Source organism: Pleurodeles waltl, chromosome 1_1, assembly GCF_031143425.1.
Source record: "Pleurodeles waltl isolate 20211129_DDA chromosome 1_1, aPleWal1.hap1.20221129, whole genome shotgun sequence".
Taxonomy (NCBI): domain Eukaryota; kingdom Metazoa; phylum Chordata; class Amphibia; order Caudata; family Salamandridae; genus Pleurodeles; species Pleurodeles waltl.
In genome coordinates, this window is record NC_090436.1 from 972,568,193 (window position 1) to 972,589,864 (window position 21,672).

A 21,672-nucleotide genomic window follows, 5' to 3' on the forward strand; every position below is an offset into this window, starting at 1 on the left:
ACAAGTCAGGTCTCTACCCACTTAGAGTGGACATAGAAATAGAAATAGATGCTCTACCCCGACAATTATGTATAGCTGGACGGCTTTATATATCTAGGCATTTTTGTCACCTTAGACATATAACGCAACCGAGACTGTAATCTCTGTCAAGTAATAGCAGAGTTCCAGACAGATGTTGACAGATGGGGGAAACTACTGCTGACACTGTTGGGTCGAGAGGCAATGTTCAAGATGATCATCCTACTGAAATTTCTATATTTACTCCAAAATAATGATTATCCTATCCTTTATGAATATTTCACGAAAATGAATGGGGAAATCAGCAAATTGTTATGGGGACTGGGACATCCCAGGATAGTGCTGCAGACCCTCCAAAGAAACCAGTATACCTGTGGTATAGCTCTCCCAGATATCAAGTCATATTACTGAGCAGCCAATTTAATAATCATCAGTGAATGGGGATAAACACTTGGAGATCACCCCACCTACCAAGTTGAAAGCCTACAATTCCTCACTATTCCTACTTACATTAACAGTATGGAGGTCGAGGCTGGAGGAAGCTATTGCCGGCAACACGGGTGACTACTGGCGCCTGGATCAAAACTAGTAAACACTTAGGATGGGCAACGAGATACATCATGGAGACCCCAGTGTGGATGAGACAGAGGTTTAAGCAAATAGGAAACTTAAAAGGCCTTAAGACTTGGGATCTTATTGGAATTTCCAGATTAGGGGATCTGTAGAAAATGGGGAATTAATTCCCCTTTGCCTCTCTCCAGCGAGACTACCAGCTTCATGCTACACAGTATTATAAATACATACAAGTGAGCTATGCATGGCGAGCCGAGGGAATAAACCCGACTGACATCCCAGAATATGCTCCCTTGGAAGGAAGAATCTTCCAAGTGAAGTGGAAATACTAGAAAAAGCAATCTTGTAAAAATACAAGACCATAAATAATAACACATCTGATCATTTGCAGAAATTAAGGGAGAAATGGGAAAGTGAGCTGGGAAACCTAGATAATACGTACTGGGAGGCGGCTCTGATGCATCCAAGAGTGGTGGCAATCAAATCAAGGTTGCGACTTATACAATTCAAAATTTTACATAGAACCTACTATGATCAAGCTTGACTACATAAGTTTGGTAGAGCTGTGAAACCAAATTGCCTGAGATGCGGAGAATATAAGGGTACATTTCTACACACACTAAGGGACTGCAAAGAACACACCAGTACTGGGAAAAATAATAGATAAGCTTTGCAAAATCCTTAATAGACCCCTAGAGGAAGTTCCCAAGTACGAGCTCCTAGGCATTCCCACAGATACAGATATCCCGAGAGCTAAACTATTTTTTGCAATTTGGGTCTGGTAGTGCCAAAGAGTAATACAGCCCTAAGATGGGGTGCACCTAAACCATCAGCCGTGGAAGAATGGAAAAGGGGGATGAATCTTTATATGGCGGCAGAAAAGGTCATATATAAAATTATAGGTTTTTCCAAGAAATATGCTAAGGTTTGGATGCCCCTGGTGTAAATAGCATGAGATTGATATGAATTATGAGAATGCAATGTTCATGCCGGATTGAATGCTAAATGTTCCAACATAACTCTGTATATCACTATATGCACTGGGATGTATGTAAAACTGCCCAAGGGGAGAATAGGCAACACTATACGGTTAAATGTACTGAACAATACTTATCAACTCAATGTAAACAATTGATTTTTGTTAGAAAAACTAATTTTTTTTTTTTTTTTTAAATGAAGACTTAGAAGCTAGGTCTAGAAGAAATCACATACGCATCCTGGGCATTCCTGGGTCCACAGTGATGGGGCGCACAAAAGACTACATAGAAAAACTACTCCTTATTTTGTTTGGTGCTGATTGCTTCTCCCAGGCCTCTGTGATTAAGCACACAGGTTATTAGCCCCTTGGTCCTTAACAGGAGTACCTCCCTGGCCCATCACTAAGTTTATAAACTACAGGGTTGTTTTCTTCTTACCAGTGCTCTCAACATCCCCTGCTTTAGGCCTTGTTCTGCAATATGATATATGATTATGATTAGATTCTGTCATTTCATTTCAGATTTGCCTGTTCACAATGTTCGAGGATATCACTAGGAGTTTGGGTCCTGGTATTCGAGGGTAGGTTGGTGGGCGGAAGGGTTGTTCGACATGACAGAGAATTTACGCCACACTGGCAGGATGTTGGAATATCATACACACTATCCTATCGACCTGTTTCTTATATTTAATGGTACACATAACTGATCAGTGTAGACATTCAATGAGATTTGGTGCTGCTTATAGTAGAAAGTGGACATGAAGATTCAAAACTTGAAATCATTTATGTACAGCAACAAGTGTGTGCATATATGATTGGACTTTGTACCAACGCTAATTATATGAATGTTCATTTGTGCAAGAGTTGAGTGCTGAAAGAATACTGTAGAATTAGCTGAACTTGGGTAACTTGTACTTACATGCATGAAGAGATGCATGGCATCATATATGTGTCTAATTAGTGAATTCTCCACTTATGTATGTATGGGGACATAATTATATTCTGAGGCTAGCTCTATTGCAAATGTGTGCTTTCGAGGTGGGGAAGGATGAAAAGGGGTGTATTAAATGCAACAAACAAGCAGGAGTGGGATACTTGATTGTGAAGTTGTCATGCAAAACGTTAGTTTACTTGTGGATGAATTTTGTTTGAGCTGGGAATGGAGGAGTAAAGCAGCAGACATGTGGCGAGAGAAATTCAGATCCATTGAGGCTGAAAGAAAGCACTCGCAGTCCTTTAATGTCCTTTCTGCACTTATTAGGTTTACGTTTTGGGGATTTACTTCTGTTGATGTTGTGTTGGCACTTGGATATCTTGAATTTGTTTGAGCTTGCTTATCACATCAGATAGCGTGCTGGAAGATGCAGTGTTTAAGTAGGAGTTTTCCGTAATATGTGTGTGATCCTGCTATGCTTCCTCAAACTTTTGATGACGTACAGCTGTCTGCTGGATGTGCTTTATAGGTGCCAGGTGGGCATAAGGTGCTTCTGTCCTGTGTAGAGAGGAACAGTGTTTTAACAGCTGCTCTAAAGTGAAACTTTGGGAGGTATGTCTCCTTTGTGTATAAGAGATATTTGATACTAGGGTGTTTGTCTACGTTTGTCGATAAAGAAGATGAAGGAGGAGTGTACGTGAAAGCTGCATTTGCAACTGCATGCTTTTATTGGCACTGAAAACAATCTCTGTCTTCAGTGGATTGAACTAGGCAGGCATTTGATATCGAGTTTTGGATGGTTGAGAGGCAGTCCCCAGGTGGCCAATGTCTCTTTCACAGGAGACATTTAGATAGACATGAGTGTTGTTTGCTTATAAGTGTACCCCAACAGTCTTGTCTATCAGTGCTACTCAAGTGGATTCCACGTAAACGATTGAGACGTCAAAAATTCTGCAGAATACTAGAATTCACTCTGGTTTTGAGGTGTTCATCTCAACGATCTGGAGCCTGCTGTTCAATTAGGAGGAGAAACACAAAAGGACCAAAGCTCTCTTCAAGAGGAGGAATGGTGAGAAGGTCTTGATGGTCATGCTGCAGAAAGGTCAAGAAGGACTACATGATAGGTGCCACCTGAATCAGTGAGACGAAGAGTGTCATCAGTCCACTACTTGCTAAGTTGTGTTTTCAATACTGCTCTGGGGCCAGAATATCAATTTCCAATATTGATGGAGAGTGTTGGTTTAATACATTTTCTTTGAAGCAACTACACAAGCTATGAGTAAAAGGTGAATGTCAAGGGGGGTTCTATGCAGTGCCAGAAATCACTTGTAGCTGCAGGCTTACAGACAGCAAGGGAAGTCACTGTGCGTACTCTACTTTAAAAAAATACTCTTTCCTCGAAGTAGCATGGCAGCACAACACAGCAGAGCAGCATTTCCTGGGAACAGTCAATCCTGGTAGACTGGCGATCCTGGCAACTAAGTAGTCTTTACACAAGCAGAGTTCCGTTGAGCCCAGAAGTGTACTGATTTCAGGGGGTCAAAGACCCAGTACTTATACCCAAGAAATGTCTTTGATGTGGGGGATGGCTTCAAAAGGTGTCTCCGAAGTGCACAAATCCCCCCCTTTCAGCCCAGCCCCGGCTCCAGACTATCAGTGGGAGTTAATCAGCTCTTTTGTGTAGGCTCAGGCCACTACCCTTTAAAGTGTAAGTGGGAGCCCTTCCCTACTTCCTCTCCAGGAAGCCCGTTCAGTGTGCAGATTCTGTAGAGTATCCTGTGTTGTGGATGTCTGAAGGAAATACACAAGTATAACTGTCACCTAGCCCAGGCCAGACATGGAAACAGGCTGTAAGCACACACGGCAGTGGGGGCAGAGAAATGCCCACTTTCTAAAAGTGGCATTTCTAAAATAGTAATAATAAATCAGAATTTGCCAGAAAGGAGGATTTAGCATTACTATTCGAATGATACTAAAAATTATGCAGCTACTCCTCTCTGATCAGGAATTACAGCTTAATGGTATTTTAAGGAATTCCCAATGCTGGTCTATGAGAGGGGCAGGCCTCATAGTATTGAAAGGCTACTTTGGTAGTTTTTCATTATCAGGACATGTACATTAAGGGCAAATCCTCTGTCTTTTACTGACACAGCACCATGCCCTATGGTCTACTTAGGGCCTACCTTAGGGTTGACTTATATGTAAGAAAAGGGGACTTTACAATTTTGCAAGAGGTTTTACATGCCAAGTAGGGGTGGTAGTGAAACTGGAAACACAGGATCTGCTGTGGCAGGCCTGAGACACGTTTACAGGGTTACTAAAGTGGGTGGCACAATCATTGCTGCAGGCCTGGCAGTAGCCTTTAATTTACAAGCCCTGGGTATATGGTATACCACTTTACAAAGAATTTACATGTAAATTAAATATGCCAATTAAGGAGACACTAATGTTACTATGTTTAGGGGAGAAGCACATGCGCTTTATCACTGGTTAGCAGTAGTAAAGTGCTCAGAGCCCTATGGTCAGCAAAAAGATACAGCAACAAAACAGGTGGTAAACGGCAAATATTCTGGGGTAAGACCACTCTAAAGATGCCGGGTCTAACACACACTATTAAAGGCAAAAACAAGAATAGCAACAGGGTGAAGGGTGTGCTCTTCAAGAGCACTCTATTGGCCGACAGGGATCCAAAAATCAAGAATGGTTGGCCCTAGTGTTTCGATTTCTAAGTCCCCCACAAATTCCAATTAAGGCGCAAAATAATTTTTGTGCTGGAACTGGTATGGTAACTACTGCAGTAAAAACACATCACATCTCGAATATCAGCATTCACCATACCTTCAGGGGAGGGTTTCAATACCCTTGCTCAGTTTTTCTCAGACAAAGTGGCATTGATCTCCGATTCTTTTCCAGTGGAGTCTAGATAATTCATATGTGTTGAATTCTGTTTTGAACCTACTGGGGACAGCTCAACGTTGCATCATTTCAAACCTATTGAACTTGAGGAGCTGTCGGCCTTGTTCACATCTCTCAAGTCTGGTTCCCCGCTTGATACAGTTTTGCCCTTCATCTTGGAATGAGGCATTGAAGCTGTAGTGCCTTTGGCCCATGAGCTACTTAATAGCTCCCTAGCTGCTGGGTAGGTCCTGCAGCAGTCGAAGCATGCAATGGTAGTCTCTCTGCTTAAAAAGCTATTGCTGGATCCTACCAATCCTGAGAACTACTGACTTGGTTCATTGCTACTACTTTTGGCCAAAGTCACTGAGAAGCATGTTAATCAACAGCTCTCTATGTTCATCAAGGCTAACGATCTTCAAAGGATACAGTCTGGGTTTTGGTCCTCTTATAGTATGGAGTCGGCCCTGCTGTTAGTCTCAGAATCCATTTGCCAAATTTTGGATGCCGAACACACAGCTGCTTGTCTGATGCTGGATCTCAGTGTGTTATCTGACATTGTTTCAAACAATCTGCTCATTGAGCGTCTGTGGTAATGCGGTGTCGACCATGAGGCCTTATGGTGTATTCCCTCTTTATGACAGGGATGCACCTTCCAGGTGTGTCAAAATCCAACTATTCCAAAATGTTAACTTTGCAGCAGGGAGTAAACCTCAAGGTTCCTCCTTGAGTCCAACGTTATTTAATAAATACATGCTTCCCCTGGCTAAGATCATTGACATCATGAGTTCACAGTGATCACATATGTCGGTGATACTCTGCTTATCATCACCTTCTCCCAGGGTGCTGCGAACACAGCTACTTTGTTAAGGTTGTGTCTGGAAGAGGTTGCCAGGTGGATGGAGCAAAACTGTTTAAAACTGAATGCAGGGAAGACAAAGGACTTGGTCCTGGGCAAATAAACTAACATCTGGGTGACCTCTCTGTGTCATGAAACTCTTGGCCCTCTATCTAGCGACAAGGTTAAAAATCTAGGTATTTGGTTTGTCCAGAAGTTGTCTTTTGACAGACAAATTACTGCTTTGTCTGGGAAATGCTTCAGAATCCTCAAGACCCTGAAAAAGATCCTTGCCTGCTCCCAGAATCTGCAAAGAAAACAGTAGTTGAAGCCTTAATCACCTCTAAACTTGATCACTGTAACATGCTGTACCCGGAGGTGTCACGGTCGTGCATGATGCGATTTCGAGTGCAGAATGCTGCAGTTTGACTGCTACTCAATCTCGCAAAAAGCACCTCCCCGGGGTCTTCACTTGCTAAGCTACTTGCTAAGCTACACTGTCTTCCTGTGAAACAGAGGTTCTTGTTCAAGGCCTTGTGCTACTGCTATAAAGCTTTGGAAAATAGTGGCCCTCAGTACTTACAGCCTTTCAATCAACCCCATGCCCCTTGAAGGAATCTTAGATCTTCAGAGGCTAGGAGGGCTTGCAGTCCAAAAGTTAGAAGAGTGTGTGTTGGGGGCAGCACGTTTAGCTTTCTTTCTTCCAGTCTTTGGAATTCGCTGCCTCTTTCTGTCCGAGAGGCCCTATCTGAACTCCTTTTTAGGAAAAAATTAAAAACTTGGGCCCATATTTATACTTCTTTAGCGCCTTTGCGTCATTTTATGACGCAAAAGCGGCACAAACTTACAAAATACAATTGTATTTTGTAAGTTTGCGCCACTTTTGCATCAAAAAGCGGCGCAAATGCGGCGCTAAAAAAGTATAACTATGGGCCTTGGTTGTTTAGAATGAATTAATTCTTTAGCCTTTGCGAATGAGTAGCACATGGGATCTTGGACCTTCAGCACTGGGACACTTCATTCCGAAGTAGCTATGCACTCCATAAGATACACTATTATTATTATTGTTATTAATATTCATAATAATATAATTATTTTGAGTTTCTAGGCCTTGTAAAGTGGGAAGCAACGGGTATTAAATGGATTTCCCCTAGTCCCCAATCTGAAACGTGGAATGGTGTGGTGATTGCACACTCAGTAAATACCTCACCGTGTAGAAACTCTACCGACCTGTGCACAATTACACTCTGGGATTGCCCAAAATTAATAAAGAGGCGCTGATTAGTAGCAGTAGTTGATGGTGTCAATTTGATTAATACCTGGAGTACTAAATTAAATTAAGAAAATACTTTTAATTTATAGTAAATGGTTTTACATGATCAACCTGAACACACACATCACAAATGATCAATCTCCAAGAGGACTGTACTTTTGCAAACAAATCAATGCAAAAAGTAATGTCAAATTAAAAGAGACTACATTAAATAGAGACCACCTTACAACAAGTGGAGAAAGAAATTTTATGTTATTCTGAATGCTAATTCAATAAGAATTTAAAAGACGTTTGGCAAGAATGTAGATTTGAGATGCTGCTAACGTTGGAAGGAATGCTGAGGCAGAATACTATTCTGCATGTTTTGTATGTTAAAATCGTTTTTTATTATTTCCAGAGTTTAAGGAGAGTTTATACAACCCAGGACCAGTTAGTTATAGGAAGAGGAACTTCCGATTAGGGTATTATATTATAAAATGATTACTATATTTATATAATAATACATGGAAGCATACAGTCCTTGTATAAAACCCTGCTGTGTAGCTTTTTGATACAGCCTAGTTGTGACATCATTAGTCAGTTGTAATAGGAAATTATTTTGCTGCTTAACTGTAATAAGCTATCAGTTGAACTGTAACGTTGTAATGCCTGCTGCTAGAGCCAGCAGGCAGTGTGAAAAGCAGGTCACAGAACTTAATCACAACTTCTTTAAACAATAGAAACGTGAACTGCATTATTTCCATTTTATTAGCAGAATCAAGATTATGCAGTTACTATCTTCATTTTTTTGCGTCTCCAGATCATTAATTAAATTCAGAAATCACTCTGCATGTTAGCACACATTACCAACGAAAGTTATATTTCAAAGCGGCTTACATTAAACTCCTTATAATATGCTTTTACAAAACATTTTTAACTGTATCATAATGTGTTTTTAATTTTGCACTACAGATTCTGTATTTGTTTTACATATCTGCAAACATACTTGTTCATATGAATGAGAAAGAGACCACGAAATGTAAGCTTTTTAGAGGCAGAGATGATGTAACCAATTATAAGGATAGAAAACTGCCACAGGGGATACCCGAAAGGAACACAGTTGAGACCCGGATTTGTTGGCCTTGGAGAGAGTAAGGAAGCAATTTTTGGCACTGGTATCCGACAATAATTTGTTTCCTTCACAGATCCTTTGATCCTTCCAGGTTTACAGTTTGGCTCATTTGACTCTTGTAAATTCAGAGTACTCTTGACCGATTACGTTTATGAATATTCCATGTATACTTGCTTCAATTGTTGTTCCTATTGCAGGATTGTAGTTTACGTCTGCCTGCCACCCTTACATGTGACATTTCCCTTCTTTGAGTCTTTGTTTAAAGTGGATTTGGATTTTGTATCAGCACTACATTCTCGATTCTTTGTCCTGATGATGATCCTTAAATAGATCAGAGTTGAAATGTCAACTATTGATTCAGCAACATGGGGCTTTATTTGTCGATTTACCATGCGTGAATTACATATTTGGTCATTTTCTTCCACATGTTTCTAAATTGTACCCAACGACGTTAGCCCATTTGCTGTTTTGTTTCTGTATATATTTATCCATTGATTTTTATGTACATTTTCTGTGTTTCACTTGTGCCGTTGACAAGCACAATATGCACAAGCACCTTGTGTTCACTTGCACTTTTTGGTTATGAGAATCGTGGTTGCTGCTTACGTTTTTATTGCTGTCTTCATAACAATATAGACATTGATTGACAAATGCATACTTCCCTATGATATCCTTATTTCTTGAGGTCTATAACATTGGATTATGAATTATCCCTGTTGAGACATTCTTTCAGTTATAAAGAATAATATACCCTCAGCTGTATGATAAGGGATATTGCAAGTAACTCTTAGTTCAATTACCATATAAAGGTACTCAAAATTCAGCCACATTCCTCTATACGGTCACCACACTTCTCTGTGACTTGCAATTGCTGTGTAATGTACCGCAGAAGACACTTCATCCAAATAAATAACACCTACCAATGTATATTCCTAGTAAAGAGTAGTGGTGTCTTTTTCACTCTACAATTTAAAAAATTTCACATAAGAGGATGAAAACAACACTAATCATCCCCACGGTCGACTGGGACAAAAATATAGGCCCGGGCACCAAACTAAAAAATGGCCCACATTGAACAAACAGACAGCTAAAAAAGTGACAATATCAGGGAAATTAATGGTAAAATCTGGCCCATCTAGCCCACTACTGCAAAAAAACTGGCCCACACATTGATCTGTCAGACCAGCCCATTGGGAACTGCCTGGTTGCCCTATAGGCCAGTCCGAACCTGATTGTCTCCCTTGGTACCATTGTTTCTATGTGAATCACTACCAATGCAGCTGGTGATATCATTCAAGGCACCTTATTTCCACGTGAGATTCCCATATGCGCAGTGGCGTAACCAGTATAGGGTTGTGCTGGTTATTCACATATTGAACACAGCATAGCCATCTATCCTCTCTTCATGTTTCCATTACTGAGAGGATAATAAAGGAGTCTGAAGACACACACAAGCAGACTACATACCAACAACAAAGCCACTGCCACACTATCCACCCCTTGTCTGCATACTCACACAAGTTGATAGTAAATATTAAACAGGAAGATCTTGGAGACTTCTGCATTGGTAACTCACCACCAGAAGCTGGCTGTGAGAAACTGACAAGGAACACACAGCAAACAAGAATACACATACACTAAAAGACATGTCAAATGTAGGTGCAATAAATTAACAAAATAGCAGTACTCTGTCTAACAGCACCTTATTAGAGTTAACTATACACAGACATAAGCTAGGCTGAGGATCGCACAACCTCACTATTCATGGAGTAACTCTCTTTTGGGCCAACACATCATCCGCCAACTAACACCCAAGCAGTGCTTACTGGCCGCTGGAAGAGGTGAAAACTATGCAACATTTTATTGCACTGTGCTGGTATTCCACGTCCCACGCGTGACAAAGACCTGTTCTCTGTGTGGTGCAGTTGCATTACTTGTATAGTGCTTCATATCTCTGTCGGGGCTGTGACTTGCTCAATTTGCAACGGGTTCCGTGGGTGCCATTTGAAGCTCATAGTTGATGGTTTGTTATGTGGCTTTAATCTATGTGAGACACGGTGTAATGTCTGAGGATTAACAATATGGTCGGTGAACTGGCTATTGCTTCTGTGCACAATCATGCGTGGTGCAGACAGTGTAGGCTTAGAAAAATAATTTCTCAGGAAGGCTGAGCAGGAGCCCTATTGCATCTGCGTTCATATTCAATATTTGTAGCTGTGCATCACTTTGTGTGGGGGCTGGCAGCTCCTTAAGAGGGTCCTTCTGTAACCCGGAGCCTTAAATGGTGGTCTATTTCCGCCTCGAGAGGAACACACAAGTGTGTTTTGAAACAATTGATGACCACTGGAATCGTATTTCAAAGACATCTAACTTCCTAAATATAGGAAGGCAAATGAGACAGCCCTCCTCCTACACCCCACGAGCACCTTCACATCGTGACATTAGATCACTTCTGTTGGTCTTAGCTTGGCATACACAAACCCTGATGTTTTTGTTTACTCTGTTCTTTCATCGTGAGTGATCACTCTCTTCGACAGTTACTTTAGGAAAGCAGTGCGTGGAAACAGTTGTTGTTAAAGCGACCCAACCCATCTTCAGATTCTCACTTCTTGTCACTGGACCTGTTGGACCGCCAACGCCCTCAGCGTCATACGTTTTTTTTCTCTGAAAATCAACATTCAAAGTTGGGTTTATTATGTTTTGTCAATGAATGCTATCCTGATTTTCTTGGATTCTGCAACACTGAAAAGACTTTTGTTGCTTAGGTACAAAAATAAAAAAAGATTACATGGGAATCTGTAGTCAGAACATTTTGCATGACAGCTATATTTTACAACCAATAGGGTGGCTACAGAAATGCACAGCACTGTGAAAACCAAAACAGAGATTTGTGTTCTGGGTTTGAACCGCGTATTCAGATTTTTAAAGACAGAGAGCTTTTTGAGGAAGGTTGGAAATTTTTGCGTTGTTCAGTAATATATTTTTGTTGCATGTACACTCAACTCAGAATATTGACTTCTTTAGTAACTCACTTTCGGTAAGGTTTGTAAGAAGGCACAGCTTCAGACATCAGCTTGTGGTGATGCCCCGCCATCTTGTCTTACTCTGTGATGATTCGCGTTGCTGTTTTAATGAAATAATAGTTTGACTTATGTTATGCATTTATTAATTTTATTTGCATTATATAGTGACAGAAGTCCCCCAGTGCCACTTTAAAGTGGTCTTCAAAAGTGGTTGAAGGTGGAGTGGAGCCAGGTAGAGCACTGAAGTGGCTTTCAGAATGTGTTGCCTCTAAAATTATGGAACCCGCTTTGCCTCCTGGTTGTTAAAAGCCTGTATAGATGAGGTAGTTTTCAGGTGTTTCCTATAGAGCGAGGTTTTGGGCTATGCTCTCAGGAATAATCGTGTGTTCTGTAATCAAAGGCCCTATTTGCGCAGGGGCCAACTCCATGTTTGACCATATTGCGTTTTTAGTTGATAGATTGTAATAGAGTGGAAGGACTTCAAGCATCTTAAAAGGGCATCACAGTGTGAAGGGTCTTGGTCAGGAGGTCAGTTAAAAAGATGCAAGTCCTGTACAAATGACGGTAAGGAACGATAAAAAAAACACTGGCCTTTTTCCACATACTTTTATGTTAAAGTAAACTCACTGGCCTTAGTAAGTGTTCTTTCATGCCAAGAAACCAGTGGTTGTACTCTACCAAACCTGCTACATGAACATACATAACCACAAACCCACATTTTAATCAGTGGGGGCAGGATTTGCATAAAAGAACCCCCTTTTGGGAAGAAGGAGACAAAGTTACACCCTGCAATGTTCCAACTGTACGTCACAGCTTTTGCACCGGAATTTCTGTGAGTGAGGCAAATATTTTGCAGGCACTTTCAAGCTAATTTGTTTGTTTCCCCATTGCTACATGCCATGGGAAATGTTTTTAGAGCGAAAGGGTTAAGAGTTACATCAATGCAAAACTTGTACACATTGGCCACTCATGATGTAAACATGTAACAGATACAGTGAAAGGGTATTTAAATCTATTTAAAGAAACTCAACACAGCAAGTCACTCAGACGGAAAAAGCTGGCCTCTTTGTATACGGCCCCCTTGGGACAAGAGGTGTAGGTAGGGGGTGAAATGCTTCCAGTCGGTACACAAGCATCTCCAGCAGTGCTGTAGAAACGATTCTCACATGAGGAATTGTGATTTTAATTGTAGAACTGGAGGGAAAAAAACCCTCACACATCTTGGGAAATAGACTTTTAGATGAGTTTCAGGCCTGTCAAAGTTTCCAACTATTTGTCTCTACTGTCTTAAGGTAGCAGGAGCGGGAAAAGCCAGTGCTGATGTAGAATGACTATGTGTGCACCACAAAGAATTCTTTTGCATGGGAACTGCCAGCTGATTGGATGCACTACGCCAGATGTTCCCAACCTTCTGACTTCTGTAGTCCCCCACTTTATGATTACTGGAGCCCCGGGACCCCCACTGAATCTTTACTGGAATCCGGGGACCCCCCATGGAGTCATTACTGAAAGCTGGGGTCCTAATCTGTTAATATTATTTAATGTTCTAAGCAGTGGTGGACCCCCTGAGGAGACTTTGCGGACCCCATAGGTCCCCGGACAACAGGTTGGGAACCATTGCACTAAACAGTTGGTCATGCCACACCCAAGCTCTAGCTACACAGTGCAGGGCCTGTTAGCGTGTGGGACCATTTATGGTTTCCGATAATCATTGTGGAAATTAGTCCAATCGAGGTACCAAGCGGAAATATTTATACCTTTTTCATAAGGTTAGGGGTTATTCAGTATGAGAAGTTCATGTTATTAGACGATATAGAGCTAGATTGGGCTCATTAATTTCCCTATCAGATTCTTGGAGGAACTAAAATGAGCCAATTACATTAATAAAGTCAAAACAGGACAATAGAGAAAACCAACAATGTTAGCCTTGGCATACTACTTGCTAATTCATTCCAACATTTCTGATACTCAACATAAATCCTCTTATGGGAAAAGATCCAGTAAAAGTTTCCTCTACGTTCTATCATCAGAATTTTTTCAGAGTTCACAGATAATGGTGATTATGATAAAATCATATAGTTACTGCCTTCCGAATGCATGTGAATGCATTATGCCTGGTTGCATTTTGCAGCATATATTGTTGCATAATCGATTAAATTTGGCCTATTAACTGTTTCAAGTATCACTTAGCCAAGATGGGCCATTATACAGCTAGACAGTCTCGCCTTTCTGAGTTGGAGTTTGACCAGTGAAAAGGGGAAAATCCCTGCTAGAAACTGCCATTTCCTTTGCATGGTACAGTACACAAAATCGTGCCCTTGATAAGGTTGCAAATTTTCTGTTCATAGTTTCAACTATACCAGTTGTTATTCAAGTTGTATGGTGTAAAGGTGCATAACTCACCTGGTTGCCCTTGTGGTGAGGTCCACGGCCACAGGATGTACCTAGATGCTGAAAAGAAGGCATGAGAGGGATTATCCTTTAGGGGTGCCACAATACACTGATCATGTAGATCTGAAGGGTCACATACAATTGAAAAAGCCACTAACCCAGGAGGCAGACCACTCATTTGTCTCCTTCAAACTTACCAAGATAGCATACAAACTGACAAGCACATCTGAAAAAAGCATCCTATTCACATTAAGAACATAGGTGTTTAAGCCAACCTACAATGCCTAAACACCTAAAACCAAGCATCTGTATCAGTAGGTCCTGATACACTAATTGACAGTCTCGACCTTGACATATCACCCACACTGGCCATTGTTATCTCCTCCACAACCAGAAAACATAAGATGAGCTCAAATCCTCCAAAAAGTGGATTAACAGAGAACTAGATGGCCTCAAACATGCCAACTGAAACCCAGAACTGCAATTATGCACTTTACAGACCAAAGATAGCAATAAATGATTCAAGAAACACAGGCAAGACTCAACAGCCATCAGAGATTTTTGTGCCAAATGCATACTCAAGGCATCCAACTGGATAAAGGAAATAGTTAATTTCTACAAAGAACTCTCCTTCCCAGTACCTAAAAAGCAAATATGACATAGATCATACATCCTAGGAAGAATCTGAATGAGTTCTTCAAACCCAAATTTGCTAATGCCCATGAATTTAAAACCACTGCAATGCCTCTCTAAAATTTGCCTTCAACACTTTCAAATCTCTGGAAATATCTAAAGTGCTACTCCTGGCACCCAAAACAACAGTGTCCAAGTCTCATAAAACCTTTGTCAGCTGCATGCCTCAAATAACTCTTCCCTCCTCTGCCATTTGACACAACCAACTTTATGAACATCCCCTTTCTATCTGGAAACATTCCTGGTCCTCTCAAACACTGTTATCCCTCATATTTGGGACCAAGAATACATACCAAATAATGACCTATCTGCAACCTCCCTTTTATCAACAAAAGTACATAACATAAGATGAAAAAACATAATAAACAGTATATGGAACAAAATCACATTCTTCATAGTCAACAGTCTAGATTCTGCTCTGTGAGGGTTACAGAAGGCATCTTGGCCATCATGAGGGAAGTGTGCCTTCTATCCATGGACAAAGACAACAGGACTGTTTTCATTCTCCTTGACCTGACAGTCTCCTACTTTACTACTTACCATTCGACCCTCCTAGAAAGGACTGAATACCGGAAATGTAGGTTCAGTCCACTGCTGCAAGGTGACAGCTAATTCTCATTAACTGCAGCTAAAATTCAGGAATGTGTTAGTCAATTTGATTGCCACAAAAATTATATATAAAGAAGATCCCTGAAACAGACACCACTGAGTGATCAGCAAGTTTGTGTGTAAATATGTGCATGGGTGTGTGAGTTATATAGAGGGTGGGACAGAGGCTACACTTGTATAGCAGACTTTGTTGCTAAAGCAATCCTGCAATGATGTACAACCAAAACCCATACAATACATGCCACAAATAACCTTCAAGTACACCCAGCCCCATTAATCACAGACCATGAGCAACACAATTTACACCTAATGAAACAATGGTAAAGATGACAAATTTATGGTTGTATATGCATAGTGTTTGCGTAGCACAAAGCTAGTTAGGTAGCAGCAGAGGACAGATCAAAATGTTGCACCTAAACACACATCTAATTTTTCTAAGACCTCAAGGAATGATCATCTACATTCTAACACCCATTGAACATAATTCATAGATATGTCAGCTGCACACGTATTTTATATGACACGGGCCATTAGGATTTATTAGCTGCATCGAATTCGCCACAACACATACCACAAACTGTTAACTTTGTTATCTAAACTCCATGATTAGAATTTCATCAGAGACGGAAAAAAACACTCTTCAGAATCACTCACACCTTGTTGAAAACAGCAATTCAAGAAAACATAATTTGCACCTGAACAATTTGTGCAATCAGTGAAGTCAATAAAAAAGAATTGTCTGCACTGGCATGTCACAGTACATTCATTTGCACCTATGTAAAATCAGAACGAAAGAACTGAAAATAACAGCCATTAGAATAATTCCTAAATACTTCTTATGTAATTAGAGATGTCAATCTGTGTAGTCTAAATTTGGTTTTGACAAATTAGTTGTTTTAGATTTGAAAGAGAACTGTTACAGTTTTGCGAAGCACGTTCAGTGTATCTGGAACATTTACAGTGAATAATGAACAAGATTCCAGCAGCTAACTACTAGCTTTTTTTTTATTTTTTTATTAATTTGAATATTGCAATGCAAGTGCATGACTTTTGTAGGGCTATGCAAAAAGTTATTTTCCAGGTTCTGATTATTTTTGTAAATAAAATAGTAGCTGTAGATGATACCTGTAAGTGCTTTCTGAATCAAAAGCGTAATGAGAACACCTGCACAGGAATACTTTGGGTTTAATGGCATCTAAGATTAAGTTTATTAAGTGTAACATCTGCAAATGTTTCATTCTTTTATTTTCCTGTCTACATTTTTACGGATACATCCAGGGTGGTCTGCCCAGACACATGGCAAACCTTGAGGTAATTAAGTCTTAATTTAGGCACTGATTTCGAGAAACAGAGAAGATACTCTGGTATTTTTTGGGGAAATGCGAATTGAAGCCACCATTCCCATTTGGTCCTTCCACCCATCCCAACTCTATAATATAAAGATGCTCTTGGTGGTTAAATAGGGAAACCTCCATACTGCTCTTCCACTTCCTTCCTCATTCATGGGGCGTGTGTTCTGTAGTAGGCAGTATCCCTTTCTTTAAAAAAAAAAAAAGATGTTAGGCGATTGCTCATGTCACCAGTTCCCATTGTTGCCCTTCTGGAATCCTTTTACTCATGTTACTTCAATTCTGCCTGTTGCATTTTACCATATGGATTAATGGGCCCTTTCTGAGTATCCCCTTTTTGATGTACATCCGCACAGAATCCTACTCCCCTTTAGACTATATGTTTTAGGACTTACTTCAATTATAATCTGAAAGTCTCTCTCCGAAACACTTCCATCCATCATACTTCCATGAGCTGCGTCCCAAACACAATAACTGAACCTTGGTGGTCGTCACGCACCATATGAAAGCACTTCCCACAAAGGCTCAAACAAAAACAGCCTTTGAATTATATTCCCTTCATTGTATAGCTTGCTACCCTGTAGGCAAGCCATGTAGGTCCCCATACAGAGAGAGTAAGTGGTGTACAAATGCTGTAATACAATACCTGAATGTCTTCCCCCACAGTCATAGCGACCTAGAAGTAACCGCGGGTGCATTCTCTTCGCGATTTAGCTCTTCCTCCAAAAATTGCAGGACTTTCCATTGCCACCTAACTTTGTATCAGGCTCTAAAATAAATTCTTAACTAAGAATCAAAAATACGTGTTCCAATCTCTACAGCCCGAACTCATACCTGATCATAGATGCTGATGCTGATGCTATGCAAATTCCTTCAAGCCTCAGTGTCTCGATTACTATAGTTACCAAAATTTCAGAGGGCTAAGAAAGTGACTAAAATTGCAATGAAATGATGTACAACTAACTGTCCACAAACATCCCAACTAGAATACTGTAGAGGTCAATGTCCATGCTGACACTGTTTCTAAATCACCGATATGTTTCATTCTCATTGACTTGGCGGTACCAAAAATTCCTTAACAAATACCTAATCAACAATATTTATTTTCGAGAATGAGAAACGGCGGGTACAAAAAATGAAAAACGAAGTTCACCTTTTTATTTTACAGCGCTGTAAGGTAGGTCTATGAGAAGAAGGCAGGTTAGATCTGTCTTGCCATCTGTCACCAAGCACAGCCGATATACAGCGCTGGCATATTCATGCTGGAAACCCTGCTTTGGGTTGACAGAAGAGAACAAGTAATGGACAGCCATTCTGAAATTATTAATGATTTTTCTTGTCATTTCGTGAAAAATGAAAGCTAAGCACAGCGCCTATTCCCCCTAAACAGATTGCATTTTATTCCACTGCAGTTTGTCCGTCAGGCTTTCCTCTGACAACATAATCCGGAACTAATCCCGCGCATTCGCTTTTCCTTGTTGGCTCTCATGCACACTGCTTAGACAAATCCTGCTACCTGTCAGCCCTCCCCTGTGTGCCCAGCAAGCAGTCTGGTCCCCCCTGGGAAAGATGGGGACCTGCGGAATTAACCCCTGCTTCCCTTCAAATAATCCAGTGTAAACACGGAAGGCGTTAACCGGGTGACGGCCGTAAATCGGGGAGGGACTCCGCCGAACCTGCTTCATTGCACCGCTCCTAAGAAATGTGAAGGCGCGTCAGGGCTGCGCGCGCTGCGTCTGGAGGCGCGCGCGGATGACTAGACAGATGGACGAAGAGAGACTCCGAGTGCTGCTAATCCTGCAGAACAGCTTGGCGCGCGCTGAACGAATATTCATGTATACATATACATGCGCGGCTGTGCATATGCATGAGCGTTATAGCTGAATGTCTATCTCAAAGGCCCCTCAAAGCAAAGAAAAAATAATAATTTTGAATGAAGGGGTTTGTGGTGTATTATGAGGTTACCAGAACCACCGATAGCGTCACATCAGTATAACACACCGTTAAGCAGTATCTGCTGATAAAAGCGACCTGCTGTCTAAAGCAGTTCAACTGGGAGAGCACAGTTCAGCTGCTCGTCTTGCTGAGGTCGAAGCATTTTAATGCCTTCGAGCTGGCCAAAGACAACTCTTCCACTGACAGGTCCAGCTGGCCACGTGCTGGTTGGTGCACAGGTGAGTAGCTGGCAGCGAACTAGCAGCTCACAGCTCGCGCTGACACCTGAACAGGAAATGCTCGTGCGGATTGAAGTAGTTAATAACCTTGAATGTCCCTGCACCGTGGCTTGTTCCGTTCCCCAGGCATTTGTGCGCAGACACGTGGGACGCAGACCCAGAGTTCACTGCATATTATGCCAGCACGGAGTCTTAGTAAGTGAAGTGGTGGATGTGAATGCTCGATTGGAAACCAAAATCAGCCCTGGCAAACGTCTGTGAACGTGCACATCTGTACATGAGCTGCAAAGTACCAGCTTAAATTCTGGCAAGGCCATTTTAGCATTACACTGTTCTGAGGTCGATACATTGAAGACGATTTAATTTTGTACAACTAAAACCTGTCATTTACTGCGCTTAAACCTGCAGTTTCAAGCGCAATTTACATAAAGTATTAATATGTGTGACCGGTGCTGTGCTGCGCCTTTTTAAATTGATGCGAGTCACGTGTAGGGGTTGTTAATACTGATCCTATCATTTAGAGTGCTACAAAATAATAACACTGCGGAGTCAAACGTAATAATAACAACAATAATAAAAATAACAATAATAATAACAATAACACGAATAATATTAGTAAATAATAATGCATGTTATTATTATTAACGCAATAATAACGGCACGTTATTTTTATTATTATTAGAAATGGGTAATTGACAGTAACTTATCTTCGTCCAAAGCTATTTATCTCTTGTTGATAAGACAGAATGGAACACAAGTTGTTTCTGGGGAGAAAGATTTTACGCAGAATACTCACGTGCCATTCGGCGGCCTCCGCTCCATCGGCATTCCGGTCACGCGCTGTATCTGGCTGCGCAGCATCAGCAGCCACAGCAGCAAATCACTTGCATGGGCACGACATACCAGGCAGCAGTGGGAAGCACAGCTAAGCCGGCCACGGGAGACCTGCCATAAAACATTACTGGGCGCGTTCAGCCTTTGGATGGATGGCGAACTTGTTCTAGATGACGTCCGAAGCGAGTGGTGGGGGGTGGAAAAGAGGGCAGGGGCGGAGGGGGGGGCACAGACAGAAATCCGGTAGAGGAAGGATTCCTAAACTGTGCAACAAACAAAACCGGTGGCTTCCGAAAAGGTCATTTATGCTGTTTGAACTAATTGTCAAGGGGCAGATCTAAGGGAGTTCTTATCTCCACCCTCGACTCGGTGCCTCACTCCGCCGCTCACTCTACCTGTGTTATCCTCTTGTACCCCTCGTCCCTCTCCTTCCCAGCTTCTCACCTGTGTCTGTCCTCCTTTCCACATCTTCCAAATACCCTCTTTATCAGAAGAATCACCTGCCCCGACATTCAACACCCCAACCCCCGACCTTTAATAGGGAACCAGGGGCCTAGGCAAGTGGCCTTCTAAGAGAGAAACACGGCATATGCTTGGGTGGCTGCCAGATGCTGACATAATCGAAACGCAATGCCTTACACTGTTATCCTCATTTCCACTGATATTTCCAAAACTATGGACACGGCAATTAACAATTTACCTGTATAATGTTTACTTTGTCAAAAATGATGTCCTTTCAATATGTACTTCCCCTACTAAAAATACACTTCAGTACAAAATGCGTTTATATAAGTATTATTTCAGTCTTTGTTAAACTGTACAGTCACTCTTTGGTCCGGCGGTTTTGACAGTCCAAAGTCACTAAGCTGGTATTTCTCTGCATTTGGTGTGTACTATAAAGAAGGGACCGACTTCAATTATTTCCAGCTGAAGTTTCAGACTCGGCAAAGTTGGTTTCTGCTGCACCATATGCTCACCAGTGGTTGAAGTGGGCAGGATCTAAAGGGAACGATATTCACAATCCATTAGCATTTTGCTGAAAAAGTTCCCGTAGTTTTTGTTGAATAAATAACTGTCCCTGGATGCTCAAAATTGCCTTTCTTGTGCCTCTGGCTGGAACGGAGGGGATCTCCTGCCTATCAATGTGTTCACTTTTTATAGATACGATTGTAAAGGGGAAGTTTTAGTAATGCCACAAATTACAAACGTTTTTGATCTATGACACTGCTCCAGCACAATTAGAAGGCCCCGTTTGGACTGGAAACTCTCAGAAGCCCTGAAAGTGTTTTACTGGCATACATAAACTGCGCAGTGACGTAACATAAAATGGGGGGAGGGGGCGTGTTGATGAGGGACCAGTGAGTCTTCAACAACTCATTGGCCTTGTGCTTAATGGGGTCCTCCTTGAAGTGTTGTTGCCCCCTGGGAGATTGGGGATCCCCTGAACCGCATGGCTTGGAGGGGCCTCGTTATACCCGTGATACTGCACTGTGAGCGGTCGCAGTAGGCAAGCCCAGCTCAATCCAAGATGGATTTGTAGAAGAAGAAAGAGGGGCGGGGTGGCAGTAGCATAACGAAACTTTAGGGAGCCCCCTTGCAAAGTGCATGGAGGTGGCCCCTCTCCCCAACACGCAACCCCAACCCACACAGTGCCGGCCCGTACACGGTGCATGACTGCGTGCTACTGAGGAGGGGCCCTAGAGCTTGGGAGTCCCCCCCCTCACCCCCGCCCCCACCAAGGGGGGGGGGGGATAATGTTACGCCACCGCGGGGTGGGCCCTACAGCATTTTTTTTTTAACAAAGCACAACATTTTAGAGTGTAGTTTCCCAAATAATTTAACTAAAAGTTCACAGTTAAAGTTGGTGCTGAAGTAATACATATTCTTCAGGTCTCGAAGTGGTCCCCACTTGCATATGCCTTAACTTATTTTTCAACAGCAACAAATCATGCATGTGCCTCTAAGAACAGTATATGTCCAA

At 41.6% G+C, this 21,672-nt stretch overlaps 1 long non-coding RNA gene across 1 annotated transcript in view; it reads right to left on the reverse strand.

Annotated features, from left to right (window-relative positions):
• The window catches only part of LOC138285632 (uncharacterized), a 39,672-nt gene extending 19,621 nt beyond the window's left edge, over positions 1–20,051 (reverse strand). Inside the window, exons 1-2 of the long non-coding RNA XR_011201624.1 lie at positions 19,654–20,051; positions 14,045–14,092 (exon numbers count right to left, since the gene is read on the reverse strand). This is a non-coding gene — a long non-coding RNA (uncharacterized lncRNA). The remainder of the gene's footprint in view (positions 1–14,044; positions 14,093–19,653) is intronic.
• Positions 20,052–21,672: the final 1,621 nt, after the last annotated feature.